At 42.0% G+C, this 14,615-nt stretch overlaps 1 protein-coding gene across 4 annotated transcripts in view; it reads right to left on the reverse strand.

Annotated features, from left to right (window-relative positions):
- Positions 1-14,615, reverse strand: part of CTNND2 (catenin delta 2) — a 794,124-nt gene that overhangs the window by 166,155 nt on the left and 613,354 nt on the right. The gene's annotated exons all lie outside the window — the stretch shown is intronic.

Consider the following 14,615-nt stretch of genomic DNA (forward strand, 5'->3'; position numbering starts at 1 on the left):
CTTTTAAAGGGGTTATTCCACAAAGACGACTAATAATCTATCCACAGGATAGGTGATAAATGTTTGATTGCTGGGGGTCCCACCGCTGGAACCCACACCGATCAAGAGAACGGTAGTCCCGAGTTCCCTGCTTTTTCTTGTCCTCAATGGAGGAAGAATGAAAGAAATAAAAAAGATTTTAAAAAAGCAAGACATATTTGTAATGAAATGTCCGATCATATTTGCATCATAGACTTGGTGGGGGGGGGGAGAATTGGGAAGACAAAAAACAAAAAGGTGAAAGAGGCGGTCGGGATTGAGGGGATAATAAGCAACAAATTCAGAGATTTCATCATAAAAGAAAAAACATCCAGAATACAGGTTAAGGGTGTATGGAAGATAAAAGAGGAGAGCCAGTAGCCAGAGAATCCCCATGTCACCTAGAATCATCTTCCACCAAAGGTCATCTTTTCCTCAATCTCATTTCTAAGTATCCAGCTCTTTTTTTTTCATTTATTTTTTTAGTTGTTAAGTTTTTAATTCCCCTTTTTTCTATCCATCTTGCCTTTTTTTAAACAGGGTAAGGAATGGAATTGGTTTCACCCCTACCACCTCTAATACTAGATTGCTCTTTAAGGTCCATCACCCTCCCAGCCAGTTGTTTCCGTAACGGCCATTCACTTCTATGGGAGTTACGGAAACAGCATAGCTCAGTGAGCTACGCTGTTTTCATCTAACATAGTCGGAAATCACACGATTCAGCGGGAACACAGAGCAGAATAACTGGGTTTGGGAGGCCCCGTTCTAGAAATAGGTGCGGGTCCCAGAGGTGGGACCCGCATCTATCTGACATTTATGACATATCCCGTAGATATGTCATAAATGTCCCTGATGGGAAAACCTCTTTAAATCCATTATAACGAAATGGAAAGAATATAGCACAACTACAAACCTGACAAGAGTATTGTCTTCTTGGTATACCACACCGCATTTATATAAATTTAGAGCAAAGCTATATTTAAAAAGATACACAGAAATTCAAATTTGTAACTAAAATAGCTCAACAACCTTACAACGTGTTCCAAATTATTATGCACATTGGATTTAAGTGTCATAAACATTTAAATATTAGTTTTTCAATTAAACTCATGGATGGCATTGTGTCTTAGGGCTCTTTGGATCATTGTAATCAATCTCAGACACCTGTGATAATTAGTTTTCCAGGTGTGCCCAATCAAAGGAAAACTACTTAAGAAGGACGTTCCACATTATTAAGCAGGCCACAGGTTTCAAGCAATATGGGAAAGAAAAAGGATCTCTCTGCTGCCGAAAAGCGTGAAATAGTGCAATACCTTGGACAAGGTATGAAAACATTGGATATTTCAAGAAAACGTAAGCGTGATCATAGTAATGTGAAAAGATTTGTGGCTGATTCAGAGCACAGACGGGTTCGTTCAGATAAAGGCATAATGAGGAAGGTTTCTGCCAGACAAATTAATAGGATTAGGAGAGCAGCTGCTAAAATGCCATTGCAAAGCAGCAAACAGGTATTTGAAGCCGCTGGTGCCTCTGGAGTACCGCGATCCTCAAGGTGTAGGATTCTCCAGAAGTTTGCAAGTGAGCATAAAGCTATTATTCGGCCACCCCTAAACAATGCTTACAAGCAGAAACGGTTGCAGTGGGCTCAGAAATACATGAAGACTAATTTTCAAACCGTGTTGTTTACTGATGAGTGCCGTGCAACCCTGGATGGTCCAGATGGATGGAGTAGTGGATGGTTGGTGAATGGCCACCTTGTCACAACAAGGCTGCGACGTCAGCAAGGAGGTGGCGGAGTCATGTTTTGGGCTGGAATCATGGGGAGAGAGCTGGTAGGCCCCTTTAGGGTCCCTGGCGGTGTGAAAATGACCTCTGCAAAGTACGTAGAGTTTATGACTGACCACTTTCTTCCATGGTACAAAAAGAAGAACCGTGCCTTTCCGTAGCACAATTATCTTCATGCATGACAATGCACCATCTCATGCTGCAAAGAATACCTCTGTGTCATTGGCTGCTATGGGCATAAAAGGAGAGAAACTCATGGTGTGGCCCCCATGTTCCCCTGACCTCAACCCTATTGAGAACCTTTGGAGCATCCTCAAGCAAAATATCTATGAGGGTGGGAGGCAGTTCACATCAAAACAGAAGCTCTGGGAGGCTATTCTGACATCCTGCAAAGATATTCAAGCAGAAACTGTCCAAATACTCACAAATTCAATGGACGCAAAAATTGTGAAGGTGATATCAAAGAAGGGGTCCTATGTTAACATGTAACTTGGCCTGATAAGTTTTTTTTTATTGAAAGAGATTTTGATTTCTGTAAATATGACCTCCTGATGCTGCAAATTCAACAAATTACCATTTTAGTTATCTTTACAACCTTTAAAATGTTTTGATCTCTGTTGTGCATAGAAATTTGAAACAGTGCATTTTGAGGTTTTTTTTACTTCTGGTTACATTTATTATACTCACAAACTGTCTGATTATTTATTTTAAAATCTATGAACAGAAAGTGAATAGGGAACTGCTGAAGATGATACAACAGTGTGAAAATAATATTGGTGTGCACTGTAAAAATTTGTGTATTTGTGCATATAATACAGATCTCACAAATACACATTTCACAAATGTAAACATACACACACATTATATATACAGTGAAGGAAATAAGTATTTGATCCCTTGCTGATTTTGTAAGTTTGCCCACTGTCAAAGACATGAACAGTCTAGAATTTTTAGGCTAGGTTAGTTTTACCAGTGAAAGATAGATTATATTAAAAAAAAAAAAGAAAATCACATTGTCAAAATTATATATATTTATTTGCATTGTGCACAGAGAAATAAGTATTTGATCCCCTACCAACCATTAAGAGTTCAGCCTCCTCCAGACCAGTTACACACTCCAAATCAACTTGGTGCCTGCATTAAAGACAGCTGTCTTAAATGGTCACATGTATAAAAGACTCCTGTCCACAGACTCAATTAATCAGTCTGACTCTAACCTCTACAACATGGGCAAGACCAAAGAGCTTTCTAAGGATGTCAGGGACAAGATCATAGACCTGCACAAGGCTGGAATGGGCTACAAAACCATAAGTAAGATGCTGGGTGAGAAGGAGACAACTGTTGGTGCAATAGTAAGAAAATGGAAGACATACAAAATGACTGTCAATCGACATCGATCTGGGGCTCCATGCAAAATCTCACCTCGTGGGGTATCCTTGAACCTGAGGAAGGTGAGAGCTCAGCCGAAAACTACACGGGAGGAACTTGTTAATGATCTCAAGGCAGCTGGGACCACAGTCACCAAGAAAACCATTGGTAACACATTACGCCGTAATGGATTAAAATCCTGCAGTGCCCGCAAGGTCCCCCTGCTCAAGAAGGCACATGTACAGGCACATGTACAGGATGTTCAGTTTGCAAATGAACATCTGGATGATTCTGAGAGTGATTGGGAGAAGGTGCTGTGGTAAGATGAGACTAAAATTGAGCTCTTTGGCATTAACTCAACTCGCCATGTTTGGAGGAAGAGAAATGCTGCCTATGACCCAAAGAACGCCGTCCCCACTGTCAAGCATGGAGGTGGAAACATTATGTTTTGGGGGTGTTTCTCTGCTAAGGGCACAGGACTACTTCACCGCATCAATGGGAGAATGGATGGAGCCATGTACCGTCAAATCCTGAGTGACAACCTCCTTCCCTCCACCAGGACATTAAAAATGGCTCGTGGCTGGGTCTTCCAGCACGACAATGACCCGAAACATACAGCCAAGACAACAAAGGAGTGGCTCAAAAGGAAGCACATTAAGGTCATGGAGTGGCCTAGCCAGTCTCCAGACCTTAATCCCATCGAAAACTTATGGAGGGAGCTGAAGATCCGAGTTGCCAAGCGACAGCCTCGAAATCTTAATGATTTACAGATGATCTGCAAAGAGGAGTGGGACAAAATTCCATCTAACATGTGTGCAAACCTCATCATCAACTACTAAAAACGTCTGACTGCTGTGCTTGCCAACAAGGGTTTTGCCACCAAGTATTAAGTCTTGTTTGCCAAAGGGATCAAATACTTATTTCTCTGTGCACAATGGAAATAAATATATATAATTTTGACAATGTGATTTTCTTTTTTTTTTTTTAATCTAATCTATCTCTCACTGGTAAAATTAACCTTGCCTAAAAATTCTAGACTGTTCATGTCTTTGACAGTGGGCAAACTTACAAAATCAGCAAGGGATCGAATACTTATTTCCTTCACTGTATATATATATATATATATATATATATATATATATATATATATATATATACATATATATATATATATATATATATATACACACACACACTACCGTTCAAAAGTTTAGGGTCACTTAGAAATCTCCTTATTTTTGCAAGAAAAGCACAGTTTTTTTCAATGAAGATAACATTAAATTAATCATGACTCCAATGTTCTAATGGTACATTGTGTTTGCTAACTGTGTTAGAAGGCTAATGGATGATTAGAAAACCCTTGTGCAATTATGTTAGCACCGCTGTAAACAGTTTTGCTGTTTAGAGGAGCTATAAAACTGACCTTTCTTTGAGCTAGTTGAGAATCTGGAGCATTACATTTGTGGGTTTGATTAAACTCTCAAAATGGCTAGAAAAAGAGAGCTTATTCTTGTTCTTAGAAATTAAGGGTATTTCATGCGAGAAATTACCAAGAAACTGAAGATTTCCTACAACGGTGTGTACTACTCCCTTCAGAGGACAGCACAAACAGGCTCTAACCAGAGTAGAAAGAGAAGTGGGAGGCCCCGCTGCACAACTGAGCAACAAGACAAGTACATTAGAGTCTCTAGTTTGAGAAATAGACGCCTCACAGGTCCTCAACTGGCAGCTTCATTAAATAGTACCCGCAAAACGCCAGTGTCAACGTCTACAGTGAAGAGGCGACTCCGGAATGCTGGCCTTCAGGGCAGAGTGGCAAAGAAAAAGCCATATCTGAGACTGGCTAATAAAAGCAAAAGATTAATATGGGCAAAAGCACACAGACATTGGACAGAGGAAGAGTGGAAAAAAGTGTTATGGACAGACGAATCGAAGTTTGAGGTGTTTGGATCACACAGAAGAACATTTGTGAGACGCAGAACAACTGAAAAGATGCTGGAAGAGTGCCTGACGCCATCTGTCAAGCATGGTGGAGGTAATGTGATGGTCTGCGGTTGCTTTGGTGCTGGTAAAGTGGGAGATTTGCACAAGGTAAAAGGGATTTTGAATAAGGAAGGCTATCACTCCATTTTGCAACGCCATGCCATACCCTGTGGACAGCGCTTGATTGGAGCCAATTTCATCCTACAACAGGACAATGACCCAAAGCACACCTCCAAATTATGCAAGAACTATTTAGGGAAGAAGCAGGCAGCTGGTATTCTATCTGTAATGGAGTGGCCAGCGCAGTCACCAGATCTCAACCCCATAGAGCTGTTGTGGGAGCAGCTTGACCGTATGGTACACAAGAAGTGCCCATCAAGCCAATCCAACTTGTGGGAGGGGCTTCTGGAAGCATGGGGTGAAATTTCTCCCGATTCCCTCAGCAAATTAACAGCTAGAATGCCAAAGGTCTGCAATGCTGTAATTGCTGCAAATGGAGCATTCTTTGACGAAAGCAAAGTTTGAAGGAGAAAATTATTATTTCAAATAAAAATTATTATTTCTAACCTTGTCAATGTCTTGACTATATTTTCTAGTAATTTTGCAACTCATTTGATAAATATAAGTGTGAATTTTCATGGAAAACACAAAATTGTCTGGGTGACCCCAAACTTTTGAACGGTAGTGTATATAAATATATAAGCTCACTCTGTGTGGGAGTGGGGATTGGGAAAACAGGACTCCTACGTTTTTTCACAATTTTCTTTCTAGTATTGATCATGCTCTGGTAAAAAAGGAATATTTGCCCTATAATGCACAGAATTTCTTACGCTTCACAGAGAATTTCATTAACCAGTAATTATACAGTGTGGGCCATTTATATGGATACACCTAAATAAAATGGGAATGGTTGGTGATATTATCTTCCTGTTTGTGGCACATTAGTATATGGGAGGGGGGAAACTTTTCAAGCTGGGTGCTGACCATGGTGGCCATTTTGAAGTCGGCCGTTTTGTATCCAACTTTAGTTTTTTCAATGGGAAGAGGGTCATGTGACACATCAAACTTATCGAGAATTTCACAAGAAAAACAATGGTGTGCTTGGTTTTAACGTTACTTTATTCTTTCATGAGTTATTTACAAGTTTCTGACCACTTATAAAATGTGTTCAAAGTGCTGCCCATTGTGTTGGATTGTCAATGCAACCCACTTCTCCCACTCTTCACACACTGATAGCAACACCGCAGAAGAAATGCTAGCACCGGCTTCCAGTATCCGTAGTTTCAGTTGCTGCACATCTCGTATCTTCACAGCATAGACAATTGCCTTCAGATGACCCCAAAGATAAAAGTCTAAGGGGGTCAGATCGGGAGACCTAGGGGGCCATTCAACTGGCCCACGACGACCAATCCACTTTTATTTATACTAATGTGCCACAAACAGGAGGTTAATATCACCAACCATTCGCATTTTATTTAGGTGTATCCATATAAATGGCCCACCCTGTAGAATAAAAGCAGAACACCCATTTATACTAAATCCTTATTGGCTTAGTTTAACTCTTTCCCATCACTGCACTGGCGATTTACGTTGGGAAAGGGTATTTAAATATGGCACCTGCTCAGAAGCTGAGAGGACGCCATATCTGCCGGGTCTCTGTTGTCTTATACAGAAGGGACCCAGCGGCAATGCTTGCAATCAGAGTCACCTCTGATCGCAAGCATTTGACCCCTCAGATACCGGTATCAGATGTGGCCACTGGCATCTGAGGGTTTTTTCACTTTAATTTTCGGTTTGGGGCTGGTCACTGGCTCCGGCGCGGCGAGATCGCGAGAGCTAGTGTATTCCTATAGCTGCTAGTGGCAGATCTCAATAGCAATACACTGATTTTGTCATAGACTGCAATACTGTGATATTGCAGTCTATGGCAGAAAGCAAACTAATGATCGCAGGTTAAAAAAATATATATAAAAATTCAAATCAGCCCCCTTTCCCTAGATCACATATAAAAATAAATAAACAAAAATAAACATAAACACATTAGGCATCCCCACATCCGAAAATGCCCGAACTATAAAAATATTTATCCATTACAGTGAACGCCGTAGCGGGAAAAAATAACAAATCACAGATTTTTTTGCCACTTCAACCCTCCAAAAATGTTAACAAAAAGTGATTGAAATGCCAGACGTTCCCAAAAATGATATCAATAAAAACGACATATTTCCCCATACAAAAAAAAAAAAATGCCTTACACAGCTCTGCACACAGAAATATAAAAAAGTTACAGGGGATCATAATATGGGAATGCAAAAAATTATTTCTAAGGGCTTATTCACACGAACGTGTTTTACGTATTTAGGTATTTTGTGTATGTGCGCTGCGTGTAACTCTTGATATGTCCTATATTTGCCCGTGTTTCGCGCTGCACGCACCCATTGAAGTCAATGGGTGCGTGCAAATCGCGCTCGGCACACGGAAGCACTTCCGGGTGCCGCACGTGATTCACGCAACAGCAGTAAAATAAATGATTGAAAACAGAAAAGCACCATGTGCTTTTCTGATTGTAAATATAAAACCAGAGTGTCATCATGATGCCGGAAGCGAAAATCACGCAGCTCCGTGATTTTAGCTTCCGGCACCATATGCTGATGACACACGGACCTTTTGCGCACGCAAAACACAGCATTTTTTGCGCGCGCAATACGCACACGCTCGTGTGATTCCGGCCTTACTTTAAATTTTTTTAAGATACTAAAACATAAAAACTATAAATTTGGTATCACCGTGATCGTACTGATTTGCGAAATAAAGGTAACGTTTCATTTTCACCATAAGAAAATGGCGGAACTGCTGTTTTTTCTATTCTAATTTTTTTTTCAGCTTCCCGATATATCACACATAATATTAAGTGGTGCCATTGGAAAGTACAATTTGTCCTGTAAAAAAGAGGACCTCATATGGCTGTGTCAACGAAAAAATAAAAAGTTATGACATTTTGAAGGCGGGGAGGAAAAAAACAAAAGAATAAGGCTGGGTTCACACGACCTATTTTCAGGCGTAAACGAGGCGTTTTACGCCTCGAATTACGCCTGAAAACACGGCTCAAATTTGTCGGCAAACATCTGCCCATTCATTTCAATGGGTTTGCCGACGTACTGTGCCGACGACCTGTAATTTTACGCGTCGCTGTCAAAAGACGGCGCGTAAAATAACAGCGTCGTAAAAGAAGTGCAGGACACTTCTTGGGACGTAATTTGAGCCGTTTTTCATTGACTTCAATGAAGAACAGCTCCAAATTACAGCCGTAATTGATGCCTCGCAAAACTCGAGTACGAGCAATTACGTCTGAAATGCTGGAGCTGTTTTCTCCTGAAAACAGCTCCGTAATTTCAGCCGTAATTGTCGTTATCGTGTGCACATACCCTTAAAACGAAAATGAGTCTGGTCCTGAAAGGTTTGATTGGGAATAAGCATAAAAGGCCTGAATTATAACGCCATAAGTTTCATGTTACCATGAAACTTTGTAAACTTTAAATATTAATATGCATCGTAGTAATAAAAAATTGTGGAATGCTTGGAACCACTCTAAATATTTCTTGTGATATGATTGGTATTATTGCTTTCTTTATAGAGCGGTGCTTGAAAGTTTGTGAACCCTTCATAATTTTCTATATTTCTTCATAACTTTGACCTAAAACGACATCAGATTTTCACACAAGTCCTAAAAACAAATGAGTCAAAAATATTAGACTTGGTAATTTATTTATTGAGGAAAATAATCCATTATTACATATCTGTGAGTGGCAAAAGTATTGTTCATTAGTTCTGGACGTCGCATTGGAGGAATTTTAGCTCATTCCTCTGTACAAAACCGCTACAACTCTGTTATGTTAGTGGGTTTCCTCCCATGAACTGCTCGCTTCAGGTCCTACCACAACAATTCTGTTGGATTAAAGAGGCTCTGTCACCAGATTTTGCAACCCCTATCTGCTATTGCAGCAGATAGGCGCTGCAATGTAGATTACAGTAACGTTTTAATTTTTAAAAAACGAGCATTTTTGGCCAAGTTATGACCATTTTTGTATTTATGCAAATGAGGCTTGCAAAAGTACAACTGGGCGTGTTGAAAAGTAAAAGTACAACTGGGCGTGTATTATGTGCGTACATCGGGGCGTTTTTACTTCTTTTACTAGCTGGGCGTTCTGACGAGAAGTATCATCCACTTCTCTTCACAACGGCCAGCTTCTGGCAGTGCAGACACAGCCGTGTTCTTGAGAGATCACGCTGTGACGTCACTCACAGGTCCTGCATCGTGTCAGACGAGCGAGGACACATCGGCACCAGAGGCTACAGATGATTCTGCAGCAGCATCGGCGTTTGCAGGTAAGTCGATGTAGCTACTTACCTGCAAACGCTGATGCAGAATCATACCTCGCGGACTGGGGTATCAGTGCCTAGGACGTCCAGCACGGGGAGAGGCTGCAGGATAGTTTATTATTTTTCTAAAAAAATTGGCTTTGTGACCTGACCGTCCAGCAGTCAGGTCACTCACAGGGCAAGGGGGGGGGGTGACTAAACAAGAGCTTCTAAGACACCCTCTGTTCATGGATTGAATCCAAGAACGGTTGGAGTGTCTCAGACTCAGGGCCCGCATAGAGAAGACAGGAGCAGAAGAACCTAGAGGAGAGGAGGAAACCCCTTCCACTGCAAGAAGCCTGTGAGGAAGGGAGATGGTAAGTGCCTAATGGAGAATCTGTCTGCTGTTTGTGCCTCTATATATGTGTGTGTGTGTGTGTGCGTGTGTGTGTGTGTATATATATATATATATATATATATATATATGTGTCTATGTGTGTGTATGTGTCTGTGTTTGCATATGTATATGTTCCAATATTTGTGTGTATCTGTGCGTGTATTTATGTGCCTATATATGTGTTTGTATGTGTATATATTTCTGTGTGTGTGTACATCTACTATATTATCTGTACTAAGTGAGTTATCACTGTGTTATCTGTGGTGTTACATAGGACTGCAGGTAGCATCTACTACATTATCTTTACTCAGAGAGTTATCACTGTGTGTTATCTGTGGTGTTACATAGGCCTGCAGGTAACGTCTATTACATTATCTGTACTGTGTATATGTGCGAATGCGTGGGTATATATGTGTCTTTATGTGTACATGTGTCTCTGTGTGTGTATACATATGCCATTGTGTCTATATATGTGTCTTTAGGTATTTGTATATGTTCCAGTATGTGCAAGTATATATGTGCCTGTGTGTCTATACAGTATATTTGCCTGTATGTCTTATTGTGTGCCTTTATTTATGTACAGTATATATATATATGTGCTTATTTTTTATATGAGGGCAGCAATAGAAAGTCCTACGCAGGGCGCCATCCAACCTTAGGCCAGCCCTGCTCAGAATCAGACTCATAGTTTAAGTAGCGCTGCTGCCATTTCTGGACAGCGCTGAGGGGAACGGCACATCCATGGCACAACTGCAGGTCACCAGGTAAGGTATGTATTATTTTACCATGTTGTATGTCCCAGTTCCTAGGACCAGAGGGTTGCTTCAATTTCATCCACGTTCTTAGGAGGCAAATACAATTGTAAGTGCAGGTGAGGCAAGGAAACCATCAGTTCCCTTCCTTCGGCGCTTTTTGTGTGGCGCAGGCAGTGTGATGACGTCATTACGCCATCTGGCATCTGGAACACTGGAGGAAGCCCGATCAGAAAAGACCAGGCCTGCATTAACGGCAAACATAAATGGTGATCCCGGGCCGTCGCTAGTAACTCCTAGCGCGGGGATTCCTTTGTATCTAAAGGTGTTCAGTACTAGATTCATAGTGGCACAGGCATCGGAGATGCGCAAAAATTCTGGTGCATCACGGGTGATCCTGTGCCACTTAGGGTATGTTCACACGCACAATTAAAAATGGCTGAAAATAACAGAACTATTTTCAAGGGAAACAGCCTCTATTTTCAGCCGTTTTTGAAGCAGAAAACGTTTTTTAAGGCTTTTTTTTAAGCCGTTTTAGGAGCTGTTTTTCTATTAACCCTATAAAAAAACAGCTCCAAAAATGGCTCAAGAAGTGACATGCTCCTTTATACGCGACATCTTTTATCGTGCCGTTTTGTCAAATAGCGGCTTAAAAAAATACCCCGTCTGAACTAAAAGCCAGTTTTTCCATTGATTTCAATGAGAATCTAATTGTCAGCATTTCATGTTTCTCAAGGCGTATTTCGAGGCGTTTACGTCCCGAAACACTTTTCAACTGTTTTCAGGCATATTTCGGGGCGTAAACTAAGTTAGTCAACTAACCTTTCTTTCCTATTTTATCAATGAATCTCATTTTGTTAATGAATATTTGTGAATGAGTTTTTTGTTTTCAACCCTGTGTTGATGTTTTCCTTTCTTTTTTTTTTTATGTATTCATTCATAATTTTTGCAAGTATAGTTTCACTACGACTATATAATTGTGAATGTGATTCCAGTTTGATCATATGTTAATGAAGTCATGTGATCAGAAATGAAATGCTATATAACGTTACCGTTTTGAAAGATGAAACGCGTCTTTAAATAATAAAAAAAAAGAGCGAGCAATTCAGTGAGTGTCGGGAATTTGTTTCCTTGAATATTTGGGAATAATCTCCCATCCACGTACACCACGCCAACCGGAGTGCCGACCACCATTGGAACATAAACTACTTAGTTAAGTGTCACGGAACAGGAAGGTATGTATGATAATTGGTTTGCTGTTTTATATTTTTCTACAGACTCGGTTGTTGGACTACTTCAGATTCAAGGACTACTTTGATGACAGCGTTTTTATATTCAATAAAATTGTTAACGAGGGTTGTGTGAGGAGTTTTATTTCCAAAAATTATTTCTATGTTTGTGCTTTTTTTTTTTTTATTATTTCTACCGCCTTAGTAAAGGCTATTGTCTGATAGACAGCGTCCATTACTAAGGCGGGGCTTAGTGTTAGCCGATGAAAAGGTACCTGGAAGAGACGGATACGATCCAGTAGTCCCCTGGTATGACCCTGGTAATGCTAGGCTGCTGCTGTGAATGTGATCCCACATTACTTTTTAAAAAATAAATAAAGAAACAATTGAAAAAAACAACATGGGCCCATTTTCATAGCCAGACAGATACAGCATAGCAGCAGCAGGCTAGCATTACCAGGATGGGAAGGGCCACATTTTTTGGGCTTTCGCAGCCTAATAATGCCAGCCTGCGGTGACCCCATGCCTGATCACTGCAGATGGTCGGGTTCTGAATCGTACCTGTCTCTTCCCAGTACCGCTGGTGGCGGTGGATATGGGGCAAGAATGGGGGTTAGTGCTTGCCTTTTCACCGGCTATCAATCAGAGAGCGGCCATTACTAAGGAAGCAGTAATAAAGTTAAAAAGAAACATCGACACACAGAAAAAATATTTTACTGAAATAAAAAAGATACACAACCCTCGTTAACCATTTTATTGAAAATAAAAAACACCGTAATCAAAGTAGTCCTCGAGTCCGAAGTAGTCCAAGAACCGAACTTGTAAAAAAACACAGATCAACACCAAAAAAAAATTTGCAACACATAAAAAGCAAAACAATTATTATACTTAGCCCTAATGCACACGTCAAAAAACGTCCGTCACACGGCTGCAGTAGGAACAATAGACCCCTAATGAACGATTTTTTGATGGGCCGGGAAATCCGGCCGTCAAAAAATGGGACATGCCCTACTTTCGGCCACTATCCCGGCTCCCGTAGAAGTCTATGGGGCCGGGTAATACACGGCCATCACTTGAATGTGCTCCAAATGACGGCCGTGTCTTCTGTCGCTCGCGCTCTCTCCTTCTCCTCCCCACAGTGCGAAGTGCATGTGAGGAGGAGGGTATTTTTTTTGCTCCCTGTAGGAGCGGAATCTCCAATCCCCGGCCACAGCTTCTGTAATGCTGTGGCCGGGGATTGGGTATTCCGCTCCAGCAGAAGTCCCTGACTTCACTGTGTTCATATATGTACACAGTGAAGTCAGGGACTATTGAAAGTGGAATCCCCGGCGATGTGGCAGGGGATTCCGCTCCAGGAGAAGTCCCTGGCTTCACTGTCCATATATGGACACAGTGACGTCAGCGACTTCGGAAGCGGAATCCCCGGCGTTGTGGCTGGGGATTCCACTCCAGGAGAAGTCCCTGACTTCACTGTGTCCATATATGGACACAGTGACGTCAGGTACTTCTGAAGCGGAATCCCCGACGCTGTGGCCGGCGTCTCCGCTCCAGGAGAAGTCAGGGACTTCTCCTGGAATGGTAGCGCTATCAACAGACAGGTGAGGTGCCAGCTATGGGGGGGGGGTGCTGCTGTGTAGAACTACCTTCAGGGGGCTGTGTGGCATTACCTACGGGGGGTCTGTGTGGCATTACCTACAGGGGGCTGTGTGCCACTACCTACAGGGGGCTGTGTGCCACTACCTACAGGGGGCTGTGTGCCACTACCTACAGGGGGCTGAGTGCCACTACCTATAGGGGGCTGTGTGCCACTGCCTACAGGGTGCTGTGTGCCACTACCTACAGGGTGCTGTGTGCCACTACCTACAGGGTGCTGTGTGCCACTACCTACAGTGGGCTGTGTGGCACAACCTACAGGGGGCTGTGTGGAATTACAGGTGGCTGAGTGGCATTACCTACAGGGGGCTGTGTGGCATTACCTATAGGGAGCTGTGTGGCACTACCTACAGGGGGCTGTGTGGCACTACCTACAAGGGGGGCTGTGACAGTATCTACAGAGGGCAGTGTATGGCATTATTTACAGAGGGAAGTGTGTGGCAAAAATTGACAAATGAAATTCATCCGATTTTAAAACGGACAGGGAAAAAAACGGATGCAAAACGGGTCAAAATCGGCCGTTAAAAACGTCAACACGGCCCGAAACGGAACAGATGCATAACGGATGCAAACCGGCCGGGAAAAACGGCCCATTTTCATCGGCCGACACTCGGACCCTGTCTTGTGAATAAGGCCTTACTTTTCCTGGGTCCAGCGCTGGAGCCGCAATGTCAGCGAGCTGCGCTGTTTCCGTAACTTTGGGAGTTATGGGGGGCGTCAGCACTAAAAGTGCCTAGGACAGCATCAACTTTAAATATGGCCCTGCTCTTGGCGTGATCTTTATGGATCGACCACTCCTGGAGAGGGTAATAATGGTCTTGAATTTCCTCCATTTGTACACAATCTGTCTGAATGTGGATTGGTGGAGTCCAAACTCTTTAGAGATGTTTTTTATAACCCTTTCCAGCCTGAGCATCAACAACTCTACTTCTGAGGTCCTCAGAAATCCCCTTTGTTCGTGCCATAATACACTTCCAAAAACATGTGTTGTGAAGATCAGACATTGATAGATTCCTGATTGTCATCCCATTGTTTGAAATCCCTGACTCTATTTTCACCTTCAAATGATCT

The sequence above is a fragment of the Rhinoderma darwinii genome, chromosome 5 (assembly GCF_050947455.1).
Source record: "Rhinoderma darwinii isolate aRhiDar2 chromosome 5, aRhiDar2.hap1, whole genome shotgun sequence".
NCBI classification, from domain to species: domain Eukaryota; kingdom Metazoa; phylum Chordata; class Amphibia; order Anura; family Rhinodermatidae; genus Rhinoderma; species Rhinoderma darwinii.